Genomic DNA, 19,344 nt, shown 5'->3' on the forward strand with positions numbered 1-19,344 from the left:
AATCAGATTTTCTATTTTATATTTTCACGGCAGAACCCCGAGTAAAGGAAACACTACAGGAGGACCAATGACTGTTGCTTGTAAACTCGAGAATTGACTCTGGTGTGACCTGGACTAGCTGCAGCAACTCAGGATCCTGCACACATGTCGTACGAGTGCTAGCTGGTCGTGTAATGAAAATTTTGGGTGACGTGCGGCTGTATAAAGACTGGCATACGAACATATTGTGATCTCAGAAACTGCGGAGTCATTTGAAAAATGGCTAGGTCAGATTTTTCCCCTGAGGATGGACCAAGGGTATTAACAGTAACTTGGCTTATGAAATATGTGGCGGTTTAGAAAACCATTTTGTGTGTCTGCATTTGGAATACCACCCTTACTGTTACGAGGGCCGTATTGAAAACTGTGGAAAATTGTGCAAAAATCTCTATCGATGGCTTAATTGATTAGTGAAGTATGCCTTCTTTTGCTTAAAACCCAGGTCAGCAAAAATATAATGGCAAAGGTCGGAATATAATATGCACAGAAGCAAAATTTGCAAGGGAAAATTTCGTCGGGTAATTAGGGTAAATGAAATTTTAATGTTACAGAAAACTTAGACATACGTGACTGGTGTCATTACATCCATAAATGCATATTAGCTCAGTCGTGCTGTAGTAAAAGTTAAGTTATTTGTGTCTCTCAATTACTGAGGTTTCCAGGAAAATAGACACCCAATTGTGACTGGCACTTTGTAAAGAATACCTCAAATAATGAATTGAAATGGGGAATGGCTTAGTTAAGATTTTGAAAATATAATGTAATTATATGAATATAATAGAGGGAAACATTCCATGTGGGAAAAATATATCTAAAAACAAAGATGATGTAACTTACCAAATGAAAGCGCTGGCATGTCGATACACACACAAACATACACACAAAATTCAAGCTTTCGCAACCAACGGTTGCTTCATCAGGAAAGAGGGAAGGAGAGGGAAAGACGAAAGGATGTGGGTTTTAAGGGAGAGGGCAGGGAGTCATTCCAATCCCGGGAGCGGAATGACTTACCTTAGGGGGAAAAAAGGACAGGTATACACTCGCGCGCGCGCACACACACACACACACACACACACACACACACACACACACACACACATCCATCCCCACATACACAGACACAAGCAGACATTTGTAAAGGCAAAGGGTTTGGGCAGAGATGTCAGTCGAGGCGGAAGTACAGAGGCAAAGATGTTGTCGAATGACAGGTGAGGTATGAGTGGCGGCAACTTGAAATTAGCGGAGGTTGAGGCCTGGCAGGTAACGAGAAGAGAGGATATACTGAAGGGCAAGTTCCCATCTCCGGAGTTCTGACAGGTTGGTGTCAGTGGGAAGTATCCAGATAGCCCGGACGGTGTAACACTGTGCCGAGATGTGCTGGCCGTGCACCGAGACTCGTTTAGCCACAGGGTGATCCTCATTACCAGCAAACACTGTCTGCCTGTGTCCGTTCGTGCGAATGGACAGTTTGTTGCTGGTCATTCCCACATAGAAAGCTTCACAATGTAGGCAGGTCAGTTGGTAAATCACGTGGGTGCTTTCACACGTGGCTCTGCCTTTGATCGTGTACACCTTCCGGGTTACAGGACTGGAGTAGGTGGTGGTGGGAGGGTGCAAGGGATAGGTTTTACACTGGGGGCGGTTACAAGGGTTCTGGCTCCTACCCTTGTAGGAGCCAGAACCCTTGTAACCGCCCGCGGTGTAAAACCTGTCCCACGCACCCTCCCACCACCAGGTGTTGTCGGGATAAACAAAGCTGGCATTCTACGGGTCAGAATGTGGTATGTTAGATGCCTCAGTCAGGTACTTAGGTTAAAGAATTTGAAACGGGATGCGGCTATGTCGAATTTAGATATAGTGGGAATTGGTGAAGTGCCGAGGTGGGAAGGACGTAATTTGTGGTCGGGTGAGTACGGGGTTATCGATGAGAAATCCGATTGTGCTAATCTAGGAGTAGCCCCGGTAACGAATAAGAGAACAGGAATACGGATAAGCTGCTACGAACACTACAGTGAACGGGTTACGATAAGTGGCACGGGTACGAGGCCACCAGAGCGGTACGAGATCGCACTTCGACTCGCTGCGTACACGGCAGACGGGTCGAAAGAACTTTCAACTTTCCCCTCGAGTAGACACCGGAAGCGAAGTCCGGAACGTAGACGCGGTGCCGTCTGACGTCGCCTGTCCGATTTCCGTCCTGTGACCGACAGTGACACCTCGCCAGTAGTGGCTCGACTTCCTCTGCCGCTCCCGACTCCCGAAACGCGAGCCTAGGAACGGCCCGGCAGTTACACCTGTACGCGTGTAACACACTCGTTCTCCGGAACTGGCAGTACGCCGACTCCTACCCGTGCCTCTACGTTTGCCGGCCGCCTCTGCTGACGAGTTTGACTGTAGTGCCAGATGAGACAGCTGGTAAGGAAATTATTATGTTACTGTCTCCTCACTTTTTCCCAGAATGCAACTAAATTACAAAACTGCGATATGCGAATGTAATGTATTTTTGTTTTGTGGTTTCCAGGTGTAGAAACATATGGAGAAGGCAAATTGAATTCTCAAGTATGACGTATATCACAGAGCCGTTGCCACCCGTCCAGCCCTGCCTCCCGTCCTACACACCCGTATCCGTACAATTATATCGCACCGGCTTAGTAGTGTGTGTGTGTGTGTGTGTGTGTGTGTGTGTGTGTGGGGGGGGGGGGGGGGGGGGGTGCACGTGTGCATGTGTTCCTGTACATATGTGTGTTTGCAGTAATTAGTAATATTTTCAGCATGCAGTTGGGAGCTGCTGTTCTTGCATCTATTTACAATTCTTGGACAGAAGTGTAACAGGTAATACGTGTGGTACAAAATGCACATGCTAAGCTAAAATCGTGTTTCCATTTAGATATCCCTTTCCCTTCCTAAAGAGGTATTGTTTAATGCGTGTCATTCTCAGAATTGAACTGCACAGTTATTTAGTAGTACTGGACATAACATATGTTTAATTATTTCCTGCAACAGTCACACGCCCATTTATGTTTATTTCAGGATACCAGTTAGACCCGATCCAGTGTAAGGCTGTGATTATACACCAGAGAATGGCCCAACCGGTGCGACTGCCGAACACTCTGACGTGTGTGGGAAGAACTGACAGAGTTCCAAATGGTGCCTCTTCGCAACAATGCAATGACATTTTCTTTTGTTGAAAATGAGCCCTAAGGATAAAAGTTTGTGGTAAATGCCATCTCAGTAAAAATACTAATCAATATAAATTTAATTTCCATTTTATTACCAGAGGGAAGTAAACTAATTAACAAAACTTACAACTGCACCCGTAGATTTACAGTCCACTCCCAATACGGGTGACACGAGTCCCAGGCGATCAGCCCGGCTCACGCGAGTGTCGGAGAGGTCGGCTCTACGTTTACTAAAGAACTCACCCTCAGACTGTAGTAACTCAGTTGGCAGGTTAGTGAAGTAATTTATGTATAAAGAAACTGCATATGTAAATCCCGTGGCATTGTCAAAACAGGTCAATTATCTTTTAAATCTGATAAATGTTTATGCGACGATTGCCACGTATGTGAATTGTGGCGTTACGCGGTTGAGGATTGGAATAGAAATGGAGGTAAATTATAATTTACACAGTGCACAGTAGCAACACAAGCTGAACACGTGTGTGCAAAGTTCATTTAGCAGCGCATTAATCACAAAATTCTTAAGGAAACACTGGAAGCCGGCAGCACTCGTTGCCACTAACAGTCGGTGTGAAAACGAGCAGACGAGTCCTCGACAGTCGGGTCTCGATATTAACTGCAGCAAAACTGCCGACGTACTGAGAGGGCCATTAAAGTACGAGCCTCCGTTCGCCGAAATTATTCGGAGTCCGACGCTCGGCACCCGAAAGGAGCCGAAGTACGTAACCGGTGCACCCGCTTCGCCATCCGGACGACCTCGTCGGCCGCCGAACCTACTCGCGACGGACTGAAGTCTCCGACAGAAGTGAGGTGCGGGCAAGAGACTGCCGTTCGTTCTCAAATACTTTCCGTGATGTCGCACATTGCAGAATCCGTATTATGTATCGAAACAGTGAGCACTGTTTCAATGTAACACTATTTACGTGTGTACAAACAATGTTAGAATAATCTACAATCCTTGCCTTCATTTTGTGACCCACTGTTCAAAAAATTGAGTTTATTGGGAAACTGAGAAATGTGCTGATGTTCAGTTTTACAATACGAAATAGTTATGTTAAAATTTCAAAATACGTACGGCCAGCCTCGAGAAAATTTGTCCTTTGAGCCTCTAGACACATGTTCTTTCAAGCAAATGTTTCACATTCATTATTTACACTTCTGTAGCAATTTAATATAACTGTTATTAATAGTCATTTACGTACATAAAGATTTAAGTATATCTAGTAGTTATCTGTGGGCAGTCATATTATTTGCACCGCGTGTAGCTCGTCGAGGATTTACACCTGTGTCACATCTGCATATCTAACTTTCAGAGAATTGTGTATAACGCTCAAACAATAGAAAATCCGGGACGGATTGTAACATTATTGTCACATATAAGAAGGTGTAATTAGACGAATGGCAAACACTGACTTCACTCGACGAAGGTCTATTCGGCGAGAGTGTGAAGCGATCTGCCTGTGGCCAGAACACGTACGGTAAATATACAGTTACAGATCATTCCGGTGCAACGATTCTCGACATTTGTGGATACTTCTAGAATGTACTCGAACCGAATATAGAAATTAAAATTTTACAGTTCGGGCGAGTTTCGCTCTCTCGACCCTCCGCGCGACAGTCTAGTACCGTTACCACTACACTGCAGTGACCGTTCTACTCGACTTCTCCTGCGACAATATTACGAAAAGGAAAGTCGCCACTCACCGTGTAGTGGAGATGCCGAGTCGCAGATAGGCACAAATAAAGCTTTCGGCCCGTAAGGCCTTCACGAAAAATACACACACACGAGCACACACATGAGCACACAGACACAGACACAGACACGGGGGCAACTCACACACACACACACACACACACACACACGACTGCAGCCCGAGACAACTGTAGGCAGACTGCGAGCAGCAGCACCGGTGCACGGTGGGGGTGAGGAGGAGGGGGTGGTGGGGGACAATGCAGTGCTGCTGGGACGAGGTGGAGAGGGTAGGGCAGCTGTGTGCAGTGGGGACTGGAAAAGGAGAGAAGTGAAGGCTGGAGTGAGGGCTGTGTAGTGTTGCAATGGGAACAGGGAGGCAGAATGGATGAGGACAATGAATAACAAAGGTTAGTCACAGGAACACAACATATATTATAGGTAAAGTTCCCACCTACGCAATTCGGAAAACCTGGTGTAGATGGGGAGGATCCGTACGGCACGGGCTGCGAAGCAGTCGTCTCGGCAACAGGGCGCTCCGCCAGTTTCTCGGCCGTAGTCTGTCTGCGGCCGTTCGTGTGGACGAGGAGCTCGTCAGTTGTCGTGCCCACGTAGAGTGTGGCAGCTTAGCTCGTAGATCTGGTTTGACAGGTAGCCCTGCCTCTGACGGGGTAGACAGTGTTTGTGATCGGACTGGAGTAAGTGGTGGTGGTGGTGGTGGTGGTGGTGGTGGTGGTGGGAGGACGTATGGGAGAGCCCTCGCATCTGGGTCTGTTACAGGGGTACGAGCCACGAGGTAAGAGATTGGGAGCAGGGGTCGTGTAGGGACGGACGAGTACATTATGTAGGTTTGGTGGACGGCAGGATACCACTGTAGGAGGGGTGGGAAAGATAGTGAACGGGACATTCCTCGTTGCAGGGCACACAAATCGTATACACAATGAGTCGTAATGATGTGGCACGCGTCTGCTGTCAGATGCACTATTTATTACAGTTACTTATTTAGCTTCATTTTCCACAAATTATATGCACAATCGTAATGGTGCGGCAAACATTGCAGATTAATTTGTAAATATGGCTATGTACTGAACATTTTATTGTTTTTTTTCCCCTTTCTTTCTTCCTTCTTCTTCTTCATCCAAATATACAGATATGATTTAGTAATTTCATCTCACCACCTTTTACATTACAATAATAGAAATTCTTCTATGGAATAGGAGTTGTCAAGCAGAAACTTTTTCGGACATTCTATATCACGGGGTAGGTAATAATAGCTGCAGATTGTGCATCCTTTCTTGTGCTGCTAACAACAACATTAACATTGAGTAGTGAATGTCATTTTTCCATTCGGTAATATGGTTATGTATGTCACAGTCCCTTTTGAGCTTTAGTGGATTACTTACAACAAACTTCACGAGGGAACGAATATACTGTGACGCAGTAGTCGGAAAGCGCAACTTCTTAAACAGATGTCTACGAGATAGTTGTGAGTGAGCGTCACGTATTATCCTTACGGCACATTTTTGAGCGATGAAGATTTTCTTTCTTAAAGGCGAATTACCCCAGAACACTGTTCCATATGACATTATCAAATGAAAATATGAAAAAAAGTCAGCCTACTGATTTGCTTCTTCCCGAGACTTGCAGTGATTCTAAGTGCAGATGTTGCAGTTGTTTTAGATGATCCAAAATGTGTTTTTTCCAGTTCAAATTCTCATCAGTATGGATACCTAAGAATTTTTGAGTTTCCACCCTATTTATTATTTCTTCACTATGTGCTGCACTTACCTCCAGACCTGCAGAACTAAATATGTTGTGTCTTTTTTAAATTGAGTGTGAGACCATTTTCAGAAAGCCAGTTTGTGATACTTTTAAGAACACTGTTTACAATTTCTTCTCATTACTGTGTGAATGCTTGGATCGATTACAATACTGGTGTGATCTGCAAAAAGAACTGATTCTGCTTGTGGTATATTAGGCAGGTGATCATTTATATATATGAGGAACAGTAGCGGATGTATGAAGAACAGTAGCGGACCTAAGACTAAGCCTTTTCAGTTATTTAATTTTGACATTTAAGAAATTTCCAAGTCGCGGAGCTGCAGCTGATAATAAATACTAAAGTCAGACATTCCGCAGGCAGTAAGCAGACGTGTTTCGTAGAACTCTGACGATCTGAATTGGTAACTGACAAAAATTACTCGTCTGGTGTGAAAACACAGCAGTTGTTAACATAACTAAAATAAGGAAAGCATGTGAGCTTATACATCTCGTCAACATTTGTCACGTACACTGTCTGTATAAAGGATCAAATACAGTGTCTCGTTATGAGAATGTTTCAAGAAACTGACAGATTAATAAAGCACTCTTAACCAAAACCATCTGGATACAACCATCTTTTGTAGCGTTAACAAATATACTCCTAAGTGTGATGCGTAAAGTAATGGGAAAAAACTGAGAAATGCAACACTTTATTAAATGTGGAAAGGAGACAGAGATCTATAAATTAGCATATTAATTACAACACTGTATATTCGTGAAGACAGATACTCCTAAGAGTATATCTGCTTACGATACCAAGATGCGTGCACGAGCCTTTAATATAGTCCTCGGATTGGCTGTAAGTTACTGATTTTACGAACGTTGCAACTGCTGCATTTTGGACACGTGGGTAGTTTTTGTCCACAATCAGTCCAGATTATTTCTTGAAAGTACTGTGAAACACGTACTTATTGCCTGTGGAATGACCAATTTTGTATTTATTATTGCTTGCAGTTTAGACACTTGAAAATTACTTAAATGCTGAAAATGAAAGTGCACATATTGTAACAAATTGTACAGTCCGTGGCAAAATGTTGTCGCTCAAAAAATTTGACGAGACTGTGAACTGAGACAAATAACATTTTGTCAGGCATAAGACAACCTGTACAAGAAAAGCATTCGACATAAGAGAAGCAGCTCTTTTTCATTGCGATGGCATAATTATTTCAGAAAGAGCTGAAATTGTTGTTCGTCAATACATAAGTCAGTGCCTATGATTAAATTTATAGTCCCCACTGATTTTAAATAAAACCCAAAGAAATATTCTTCACAACACGAGTAAAATTACTCTGGTCTTTATTTTTATTAAATAAGATGTAGTGCCAATGTTAATGTGAAAAAAGGTATAATTGAGGCAGAAGCCTATAAACTTATAGTTGGATTAGATTAGATTAGATTGTGGAACGTGTCACGTTAATAAAAGGTGTCTATACAAGATATTACATTAGACAAAATATTACGTCACACTACTCTTCTTCTTCTTCTTCTTCTTCTTCTTCTTCTTCTTTTTGGAAGTTGGGGAATTACCCACTTACTATATCCAAAAATTCATCTCATGAGTAGAAGGAGTTGCCATTAAGAAATTCTTTTAATTTCCTTTTAAATGCTATATGGCTGTCTGTCAGACTTTTGATGCTATTAGGTAAGTGACCAAACATTTTTGTGGCAGCATAATTTACCCCCTTCTGAGCCAAAGTTAGATTTAACCTCGAGTAGTGAAGATCATCCTTTCTCCTAGTGTTGTAGCCATATACACTGCTATTACTTTTGAATTCGTTCGGATTGTTAACAACAAATTTCATAAGTGAATATATATATTGTGAGGCTACAGTGAAGATTTCTAGCTCTTTAAATAAGTGTTTGCAGGATGATCTTGGATGAGCTCCAGCAATTATTCTGATTACACACTTTTGTGCAATGAACACTCTTTTACTCAGTGATGAGTTACCCCAGAATATGATGCCATACGATAGCAGAGAATGAAAATAGGCGTGGTAAGCTAATTTACTCAGATGTATATCGCCATAATTTGCAATGACCCTAATAGCATGAGTAGCTGAACTCAAACGTTTCAGCAAATCCTCAGTGTGTTTTTTCCAGTTCAACCCCTCATCATTGCATACACCCAGAAATTTTGAATATTCTACCTTAGCTACCGATTTCTGATCGGCGTCTATATTTACTCGGCGTCTATATTTACTAATGGTGTCATTCCATTTACTGTGTGGAACTGAATATACTGTGTTTTGTCAAAGTTTGATGAGAGCCCATTTGCAGAGAACCACTTAATGATTTTCTGAAAAACATTGTTTACAATTTCACCAGTTAACTCTTGTCTGTCGGGTGTGATAGCTATACTTGTATCATCAGAAAAAAGTACCAGCTTTGCATCTCCGTGAGTATAGAATGGCAAGTCATTAACATACATTAAGAACAGCAGAGGGCCCAAGACTGAACCTTGCAGCACCCCATTCTTGGTTGTTACCCAGTATGAGAAATCACCAGTTTTTTGCATATTATGTGAACTGCTTATTTCAACTTTCTGCACACTTCCAGTTAGGTATGATTTAAACCATTTGAGCGCTGTCCCATTAACACCACAGTACTTGAGCTTATCTAGAAGTGTTCCATGAGTTACACAATCAAAAGCCTTTGATAGATCACAAAAAATCCCAACGGGTGACTTCCGGTTACTCAGAGCATTTAATATTTCATTAGTGAAAGTATATATAGCATTTTCCGTTGAAAATACTTTCTGGAAACCAAACTGACATTTTGTTAAAACTTTATTTTTACATAGGTGTGAAGCTACTCTACAGTACATTACTTTTTCAAGAATTTTGGATAAGGCAGGCAGAAGAGAGGTTGGGCAGTAGTTGTTGACATCAGACGTATCCCCTTTTTTATGCAGTGGTTTAACAGTGGCATACTTCAGTCTATCTGGGAAGATACCCTGCTTCAGAGAGCTATTACATATGTGGCTAAGAATCCCACTTACTTCTTGGAAACAAGCTTTTATTATCCTGCTGGAAATGCCATCAATTCCATGTGAGCTTTTATTCTTGAGAGAGTTTATTATCTTCCTAATTTCAGAAGGAGAGGTGGGTGGAATTTCAAATGTATCAAATTGTGTGGGTAAGGCCTCTTCCATTAACTGCCTTGCTTCTTCTAATGAACATTTAGATCCTGTTTTCTCTACAACATTTAAAAAATGATTATTCAAAATGTTTTCAACTTCTGGCTTGTGTTTGTCGAGTTTCCATTCGCTTTGATGGTGATGCCGTCATACTGTACTCTTGGTTGCTGTCTCCCTTGTAATAACATCCCTAATTGTTTTCATTTTATTATCAGAGGTATTAATCTCAGACATGATGCACATGCTTCTGGACTTTTTAATAACCTTTCTTAATATAGCACAGTAGTTTTTATAATATTTGGCTGTTTCTGGGTCATTACTCTTTCTTGTTGTTAGATACAGTTCCCTTTTGTGGTTACAAGATATTTTTATTCCTTTAGTAAGCCAAGGTTTTTTGCATGGTTTCTTATAATTAGATTTAACTACTTTCTTGGGGAAACAGTTTTCAAATTCTCTTACAAGTGTACCATGAAATAAGTTATATTTTAAATTAGCATTGGGTTCCTTGTACACCAATGCAATGGATGGGGAAGAGAAAGGAAAAATTAGGTTTGTGCAAAAGTTCATTGCATTTTTCCATAAGTTTAGTAAACAAAAGAGATACACATAACAGAGAGTTTAGTCATCAATAATATATTCTCTTTCACTATCTGCAAATTAGCAAATTACCAATGCTTTTCGACTTCCCGATTAGAAATCTTGTGATTTTGAGAAGAATGTGATGTTCGGAGCACATTTTGAACCAGAAAAAAAGTTCCTTGAAGGTCATTTGATGGAAAACGGAAAAGGTGGAAATCTGAGAGTGCAAGATCAGGTGAACAAGGTGGGTGCAGAGCGACTTCCTAGCCCGACTCCTATGTAATGTTTTTTGTCAGCCTAGCAGAATGTGGTTGGGCATTATTGTGGAGTAGAACCACCTGTCACAGTTTCCCGGTCTCTGTTCCCAGACTGCGTCTGCAAGGCAGCTCATTTGTTGTCAGTAAATGTCGACGGTGAATGTTGCACCTCAGTGAAGCAGTTCGTAGTACACCACACGGTTGCTGTTGCACCAGATGCATAACATTATGTCTTGTGGAGAGATGCAGGTCTTTGTTCGGAGAGTTGCTGCTTTGTTTCCTCTCTTTTTGTTATGTTAGTGTAAAGACACCATTTCTTGTCACCTGTAATGACACCAGATTGGAATGGTCAGTATTGTTCACGAGCCAGTTAATAATGAGTGAGCAGAGATGCACGTATGGCCACCCATTAATTTGTGTGATTTTGGCTTAGAGCGTGCGGTACCTGTACACTTTATTTTTGAACCTTCCCCAAAGTGTGCCGATTTCACATAATGGTGAAATGATCACAGTTGTCAAGTACACTTCAGTGAATCATTGTGAACTAATGCATTTAAACAATCATCACGAAACCTAGATATAGATAGTCACTAATGTCAAAATGATCCTCCTCGAAATGAGAAAGGCATTTTCTTGCCGTGCTCTGTCCGATGGCGTACGTGACGTGAATAGTTTCTGGCTGCCTCTTCTGCTGTCATTCGTCTATTGATCTCAAACAGAAAAATATGTCGAATATTCTGATTTCTCCTCTTGGCACTCCATGTTATAGCTCTGACAGCTCCATTAACTTTCTCCAAATGATGAAATGACAGTATGTAAATTTAGAAAGCAACAGTGAATTACAAATAAAAATTGAAAGTCTATAAATGAACCCATAGCAACTAGAGTACCTATGTACAAAACAAAAATGCTATGAACTTATGCACCAATCTAATAGTTAGAGAATATGGACAGTGATTAGCTACGAACTGCAGACTACAACTGATCAAATTGCAGAATCCCATAAATCAGGGATCTGGGCTTTATGCCAACCGGAGGTTGCCGGATGTTTTAGGCGGAGCATTACGGAATATGTAACTAAAACAGATGAAAAAATACCACAAATGGGGGACGGGCATTTTCGAGAGATGAAATAGCGAAGCAAGCAAATGGACAAAGCTCGGTAGAAATCTTTGGATAATACACAATATATTAAATTTAATTGAGGAAAGGAGAAAAAGTATAAAATGCAGAAGATGTAGCAGGCAAAAGGTAATCTGGCTGTCTAAAGAATAAAAATGACAGATAATGTAAAATGGTGAAGAAGGTACTGTTAGAGGAAAAATGCAAAGCACATACTTGAATAGGGGAAAGTTAGATGCCACTTATGGGAGAACTTGAAGAATCCTTTGGGGAAGAGAGAGTAGTTGTACAAATGTCAGGGACTCGGTTGGCGAGCCAGTGCTAAGTGGGAAGTCTGAAAGGTGGAAGAAATAGGTAGAAGGGATTTGTAAAGGAAAGAAGCTGGAGACCGTATGATGGGAAGGGAAGAAGAATGGACAAAGATGTGATGGAATAGATAATAATGTGAGAATAATTTGACAGAGCACTGAAAGTCGTAAGTTGAAACGACCCCTGGAGTAGAGGACACTGCCTCAGAATTATAGAGAACCCAGAGAGAGAGAGAGAGAGAGAGAGAGAGAGAGAGAGAGAGAGAGACTCCTAGACTGTGACTAAGCCACTTTTGTGCAATATCCTTTCTTCCGGGAGTGCTAGTCCGGCAAGGATTGACGAGAAGTTCTGTGAAGTTAACTTCGTACAACTCGACTAAGTTGCAGGTGGATTACAGTCAGTGAAATGAGCGACTGTTCCTCAGAAGAGCTAGTGTTCTATAATACACCACACGGTTGCTGTTGCACCGGATGTACAACATTATGTTTTGTGGAGACGTGCAGGTCTTTGTTCGGGGAGTTGCTGCTTTGTTTGGGCTCGACCGTTCCTCTCTTTTTATTATATTAGTGTAAAGACACCATTTCTTGTCACCTGCAATGACAGATTGATCCACGAGCTCAGTTGGGGACGAGCTAAATCTGGCACACCAAATTGCGGATTGAGGTCAGAGCTCAAAAAACTGTTGTGGATAACTTTTCAGATTCCACGAACCTACGCAGAAATTTTACAAGTACGTAAACATCACACTGATACCCAGGATCCGAGACCACAAGCCTTCGTAGAAATTTTACACGTCTTTGATGCCGTTCTGCCAGTAGTGCCCACAAACGCGACTGTCGACAACTTCTCAGAGTTCTCGATCTCCTGTAGAAAGTCTACGAAATGGAGACCTATCACCCGACGAGGGATTCGTGACCGACGCTCCGCTTGTCGGCACGCGCCACTAGGTAACACCGCCACTCCGTAGGTGTACTGAGCCCAGAAGACAGGTTGTGTGACCCTGGTGCTATCAGTGATACTTTTTACCTTAGCTACTTTCTCGCGCAGTTGTCTTTCCAGAATTTTCTCAATGCGGTAGGCCTGCTGTGCAAAGCCACCAACTTTTACCACGTGAATTCTCCTCAATCTGCAAAGTATTGAATGCCGGAAGAGAGCTTTGTATATTCGAGCTATTAAATGACGTAGCTGTTTTGTAAATAGCTGTTATATAATTTATTGCTTGTATGTAACGACTAGTGAACCCAACGCAGTTTTGCAATTGCCAAAATTTACTAGAACTGGATATACATTCTGATCTCCTCATAAACCCCCCCCCCCCCCCCCCCAATAATGTCCACCCCCCCCCCCCTCTCTCTGTCCATTTCTTCCCCCCACCCCACCCCTACGCGTGCGCGCTCGCGCGCGCGCGCACACACACACACACACACACACACACACACACACACACACACACACACACACACACTCACTCTCTCTCTCTGTCTCTCTCCTTTCCTTTCCATCTCCTCTCCCCATACGCTGACCTCAAGTCTGTTTTATCGTTATTGCCAACGAAAACTTTAATGAGAATTGAAGTTGCTGAAAATGACGGGTAAATCGGTTGCTGTTGTTGCTGTATGGGGTACGAGAGACTTCTCCAGCCACTCGATCTTCAGTGAAAATATTTAGCATAGTTTTAATCAGCAAATGGGTGGGATTACAAAGTTTTGCACGGTACAGATTCCGTAGTAGTATTCTAATCGTAAGGTGATAAGCTGTACGTACAGCTTTCGTGTTTTCTGTTGAAACCGATGCATTGAAGAAAACAAAAAAGCACATAGTTGTGTATACTATTTGTGTCTAAAATTACATATAAGTAGTATGAATAGTTTTTCGGCCACCAGCAAAATTGAGGAATTTATTGTGCTCGGTCAAAGACGACCTCGGCCTTAGGAAATGTGGCGTGTATAAAATCCCGTGCCGATGTGGAAAATCTTATATCGGACAGACGTTCCAAACCGTGCAAAAACGTTGCATCAAACACCGTCGTCATACGGGCCTGGGGCAACCTGTTAAATCGGCAATAGCGGAGCATTGCCTGGACACGTGACATCGTACGCTTTACGAAAACACAGAAATTTTATCCCCGGCGTCATCTTTCTGGGACTGTTGTTAAGGGGGTCGTACACACCTGTGCGACAGACAATCTTATCGACAGGGATGCAGGTTTTCAACTGAGCCCTCCCTAGAATTGAGCACTGGCTGCCATTAAATCAAAACGGGCAAAACGAGAACTGCCGATTCGTCGAGTGAAGCGACGCACACGTGGGATTTCGTTCAGACTTTAACCCCGGGAGTGTCCGGCAGCACAACCGTTGCCCGTAGTGCACGTGCGGATGGCCTTTCTGCGGCTCCCAGCAGGAGTACCACGAGCGCGCTTTCCTCCGACTACGAGCATCTTCTCGTGCACGCTTATTGCCTGCTCCCGGCACAGTAAATTCTGCCACCGCTGCCGCACGATCGTCATCGGTCGCGGCTTGCAGCAGTGACAGCACCAGTTACCACCACCCGATGATGTCGGGCAGTTGCATCGATGAAATATTGTGCAAATTACACGGTACTAGCCTGCGGCAAACCCGAGAAGCGTATTTGCGACAGATCCGACGGGAAAGTGTGAAAAGCCACGGTATGAATATATGTAGGACAAAGAGTGTATATAATTGTTCAAATGCACTGGTATTGTAGTTGACTGTGACAAGGAAAATGGTACTGCACATTTTCACAGCACAGCATTTTGTTTCTCACAGTAGATTTTAACAGAAAACATGTACGTAGCTATTTAAAAAAGTATGGAGTGCTCATCCATCTGAATGTATGTTAGAGTATTAATATGTAACATATGTCTGTGTGAATGCATAGTAGAGTACTGTTTAATAATTTGAAGCAAATCAGTCCAGGTCTTTTTGAGAATTTTTCTGGAAACATTTCCCCCATTTATATGTACTTCACATATCTTTAAAAAAATCGTAGTCATTGTCAGTTCATAGGTTTATCGGGTATCTTGTAAAATTTAGAAGTAAATCGGTCTAGAACTTTCAAGATTTCTGCTAACAATATTTTCTCTTCACGTATTATTATACACATATTTATATACGGCATGTATTTAAAAAATATGTAACCTGTGTCCGTCTCAACATTTATTAGAGTGTCGTATGAAAATTTGAAGTAAATTGCTTAAGAACTTTTTAAGATTTTTGTTACTAATGTTAAACATCGACTTCTCATTGTGTAGTAGTATAGATTTTAAATAGTATTTGTATAACACATATGTCAAAAAGCACTGCAGCTTATGTCTGTCCCAATATTTGTAAGAGTTCCGTGCAAAAATTTGAAATAAATCGGCCAAGAACTTGTTGCTTAAAAAAAAAAAAAAACCACACACACACACACACACACACACACACACACACACACACACACACACACCAAAATCGGTGTTAAGCAAAGATGTGTGTGCCACCCCTGTATGGAGTCGATCTGTGGTTACAGAACCTACAAAACTACACGTATTCTGTTCGATCGAAAGTGTCTAGACACCCATCAGTGTATATTAATACGGGCTGTGGCACCCCTCCACCTTTACGGAGGAACGGCACGACACTTCCCGTTCCTTGAGGTCCGCCTCCGTAGCCGTGCGCCCGCCCGACTGTCGTGCGGAGGTCCCGGTCGCAATCTCGGCAGTGCGGCAGGTACGTCCCGCACTCGGCCACGCGTGTCCACCCGAGGGGCCTCTCGACCGAGAGGTAGCCGTTCTGACCGGCGGAGGACGACGCGGCGATCGGTCAGGACCGAATGTGGAATTTTAAATTTTTATTCTTCCTCGAGAGCCAGAGTGAGAGGAGACGCCAGGTGCGGGAATCTGGAATGTAGTTGACGTCGTAACTCGTCCCGCAGCTGTTTCCGGGTTCGGTCAGGAAGTCTGGGCGAGTGGGCCCATTTTCATAACATTATCGTCTGCAGATCGTCATTTCACAGACGCCGGTTTGACGGGGTGCACTGACACGCTGACAGACTCTGTCGTCACCTCTGAACTGTTAGTCTACTGTATACGGTACACAGTGTCGTGTAATGTGTTTGTATCCTCCTCCATTTTCTGTTTCCTTAAGCACAACAAGAGGATTGCACTCTTGCTACGAGAAACACCCCCGTACTGAAATACCGCGTCCTTTGTACTTCGATGTCAGTACTGGACACAGTGGCGGTCAGTTCTCGGGGCTATTTGTGAGACCCGAAACTTTCTGCAGCATTGCCAGAGAGCGCGGTGCGAGTGCGACTCTGCACCTTTCGTTTTCGGGTGTCCACCGTCCGGTGGCGTCGCCGTTTACGCCGTCTCCGATGTCGCAAAGTACCGACGGTACAAAAGAGTGCGGTTTGGGAGGAGTCGCTCGACTGTCGTGCCCGTCCTTTTTAACTATCTACGTGCCGTCACTGTGCGGGCCGGACTGCCTGTAGCACTTCAGAATTTGCGAGTTATTCCTTCACCCGCGGTAGATGACACGAGTGTGACTAGCATTAAGCAGAATAGTGATAGTTTATTGGAAATACAGTACAAAGATGAAGTTTATACAATCTCTCTGTCCCGTATTAACGTATACCTGAACTCGTTCCACATATGTCGAGGGTTTCCTCCTTCCCGGGATCTGCAGAACGCCGCGAACGGACGGACGAATGTTTGACTACAGTAAGTGGGTCGGAGTGGACGTGGGTAGCAGTAGTTGTGCAGAAATGGAGAGGTTTGCACGGGCTACACTAGCACCGTGTGTCGTCCCTTTTATATTTTGACTGGAATCGGGAAATTTAATGTCAGTTTTTCAATCCGGTATCTAAAGAAAACGACAGTGACCGTATCGGAATGTGTCGTACTGCAAGTGTGTAAAATCGGTGATTCAAATTTCCTGTGACGGGCTTCGAGGGACTGTAGAGTGGATTTGGTAAACGAAGTGTCCAGAAGCACCGTTTAGAGGTAAAATCAGTTAGAGAATCTCCCGCCCAATCGTATGTGCGCGGCGCACCCGGCGAGGCCCGGTTCGCTTGCTGTAGGAGCGCACGCCACGGGCGGGTCGGGTTCTCTTCTGCATGATGAGGGACGTCCCCTTCCAAGTCTGGGCCGGCCCAGTTTCGAATGTACCGACAGAGGTGTTACGTGGCATCGCAATTAGATGTGAACTGACAGTGGTGCCCTCTTCTCAATTTTTGTGTTTACTGTGATGTGGGAGATATGAAAATTATCTGGCATTCAAACTTTCATAGCCAAACAGTACATTTTCAAACACGGGTTCATATCAAAACTTCATTTACTAAATTCCCTGAGAAACCTGCAATATGAATTTTGAATAAAATCACACTGTGTCTGTATATATATAGATATATATATATATATATATATATATATATATATATATATATATATATATATATATATATATATATATATATAAAAAAAACAAAGATGATGCGACTTACCAAATGAAAGTGCTGGCAGGTCGACAGACACACAAACATACACACAAAATTCAAACTTTTGCAACAAACTGTTGCCTCATCAGGAAAGAGGGAAGGAGAGGGAAAGACGAAAGGATGTGGGTTTTAAGGGAGAGGGTAAGGAGTCATTCCAATCCCAGGAGCGGAAAGACTTACCTTACGGCGAAAAAGGACGGGTATACACTCGCACACTCACACACATATCCATCCACACATATACAGACACAAGCAGACATCTCACAAGCAGACATATTTAAAGACAAAGAGTTTGGGCAGGGATGTCAGTCGAGGCAGAAGTGCAGAGGCAAGGATGTTGTTGAATGACAGGTGAGGTATGAGTGGCGGCAACTTGAAATTAGCGGAGGTTGAGGCCTGGCAGGTAACGAGAAGAGAGGATATACTGAAGGGCAAGTTCCCATCTCCGGAGTTCGGATAGGTTGGTGTTAGTGGGAAGTATCCAGATAACCCGGACGGTGTAACACTGTGCCGAGATGTGCTGGCCGTGCACCGAGGCATGTTTAGCCACAGGGTGATCCTCATTACCGACAAACACTGTCTGCCTGCGTCCGTTCATGCGAATGGACAGTTTGTTGCTGGTCATTCCCACATAGAAAGCTTCACAGTGTAGGCAGGTCAGTTGGTAAATCACGTGGGTGCTTTCACACGTGGCTCTGCCTTTGATCGTGAACACCTTCCGGGTTACAGGACTGGAGTAGGTGGTGGTGGGAGGGTGCACGGGACAGGTTTTACACCGGGGGCAGTTAAAGGATAGGAGCCAGAGGGTAGGGAAGGTGGTTTGGGGGTTACATAGTGATGAACTAACAGGTTACGAAGGTTAGGTGGATGGCGGAAAGACACTCTTCGTGGAGTGGGGAGGATTTCCTGAAGGATGGATCTCATTTCAGGGCAGGATTTGAGGAAGTCGTATCCCTGCTGGAGAGCCAGATTCAGAATCTGATCCAGTCCCGGAAAGTATCCTGTCACAAGTGAGGCACTTTTGTGGTTCTTCTGTGGGAGGTTCTGGGTTTGAGGAGATGAGGAAGTGGCTCTGGTTATTTGCTTCTGTACCAGGTCGGGAGGGTAGTTGCGGGATGCGGAAGCTGTTGTCAGGTTGTTGGTGTAATGGTTCAGGGATTCCGGACTGGAGCAGATTCGTTTGCCACGAAGACCTAGGTTGTAGGGAAGGGACCGTTTGATGTGGAATGGGTGGCAGCTGTCGTAATGGAGGTACTGTTGCTTGTTGGTGGGTTTGATGTGGACGGACATGTGAAGCTGGCCATTGGACAGGTGGAGGTCAACATCAAGGAAAGTGGCATGGGATTTGGAGTAGGACCAGGTGAATCTGATGGAACCAAAGGAGTTGAGGTTGGAGAGGAAATTCTGGAGTTCTTCTTCACTGTGAGTCCAGATCATGAAGATGTCATCAATAAATCTGTACCAAACTTTAGGTTGGCAGGCCTGGGTAACCAAGAAGGCTTTCTCTAAGCGACCCATGAATAGGTTGGCGTACGAAGGGGCCATCCTGGTACCCGTGGCTGTTCCCTTTAATTGTTGGTATGTCTGGTCTTCAAAAGTGAAGTTGTGGGTCAGGATGAAGCTGGCTAAGGTAATGAGGAAAGAGGTTTTAGGTAGGGTGGCAGGTGATCGGCGTGAAAGGAAGTGCTCCATCGCAGCGAGGCCCTGGACGTGCGG

At 43.6% G+C, this 19,344-nt stretch overlaps 1 protein-coding gene across 3 annotated transcripts in view; it reads left to right on the plus strand.

Moving 5' to 3' along the window:
• LOC126443000 (uncharacterized) overlaps window positions 1-19,344 on the plus strand; it is a 60,893-nt gene that overhangs the window by 39,542 nt on the left and 2,007 nt on the right. The window contains exons 3-4 of one of the 3 annotated variants that reach the window (XM_050090843.1): window positions 3,070-3,255; window positions 3,360-3,489. The exons of 1 other annotated variant lie outside the window; for it this stretch is intronic. The gene's annotated coding sequence lies outside the window, so the exon portion shown is untranslated. The remainder of the gene's footprint in view (window positions 1-3,069; window positions 3,256-3,359; window positions 3,490-19,344) is intronic. One more of the 3 variants, XM_050090842.1, reaches the window with a different exon arrangement.

The sequence above is a fragment of the Schistocerca serialis genome, unplaced genomic scaffold (assembly GCF_023864345.2).
Source record: "Schistocerca serialis cubense isolate TAMUIC-IGC-003099 unplaced genomic scaffold, iqSchSeri2.2 HiC_scaffold_1420, whole genome shotgun sequence".
NCBI classification, from domain to species: domain Eukaryota; kingdom Metazoa; phylum Arthropoda; class Insecta; order Orthoptera; family Acrididae; genus Schistocerca; species Schistocerca serialis.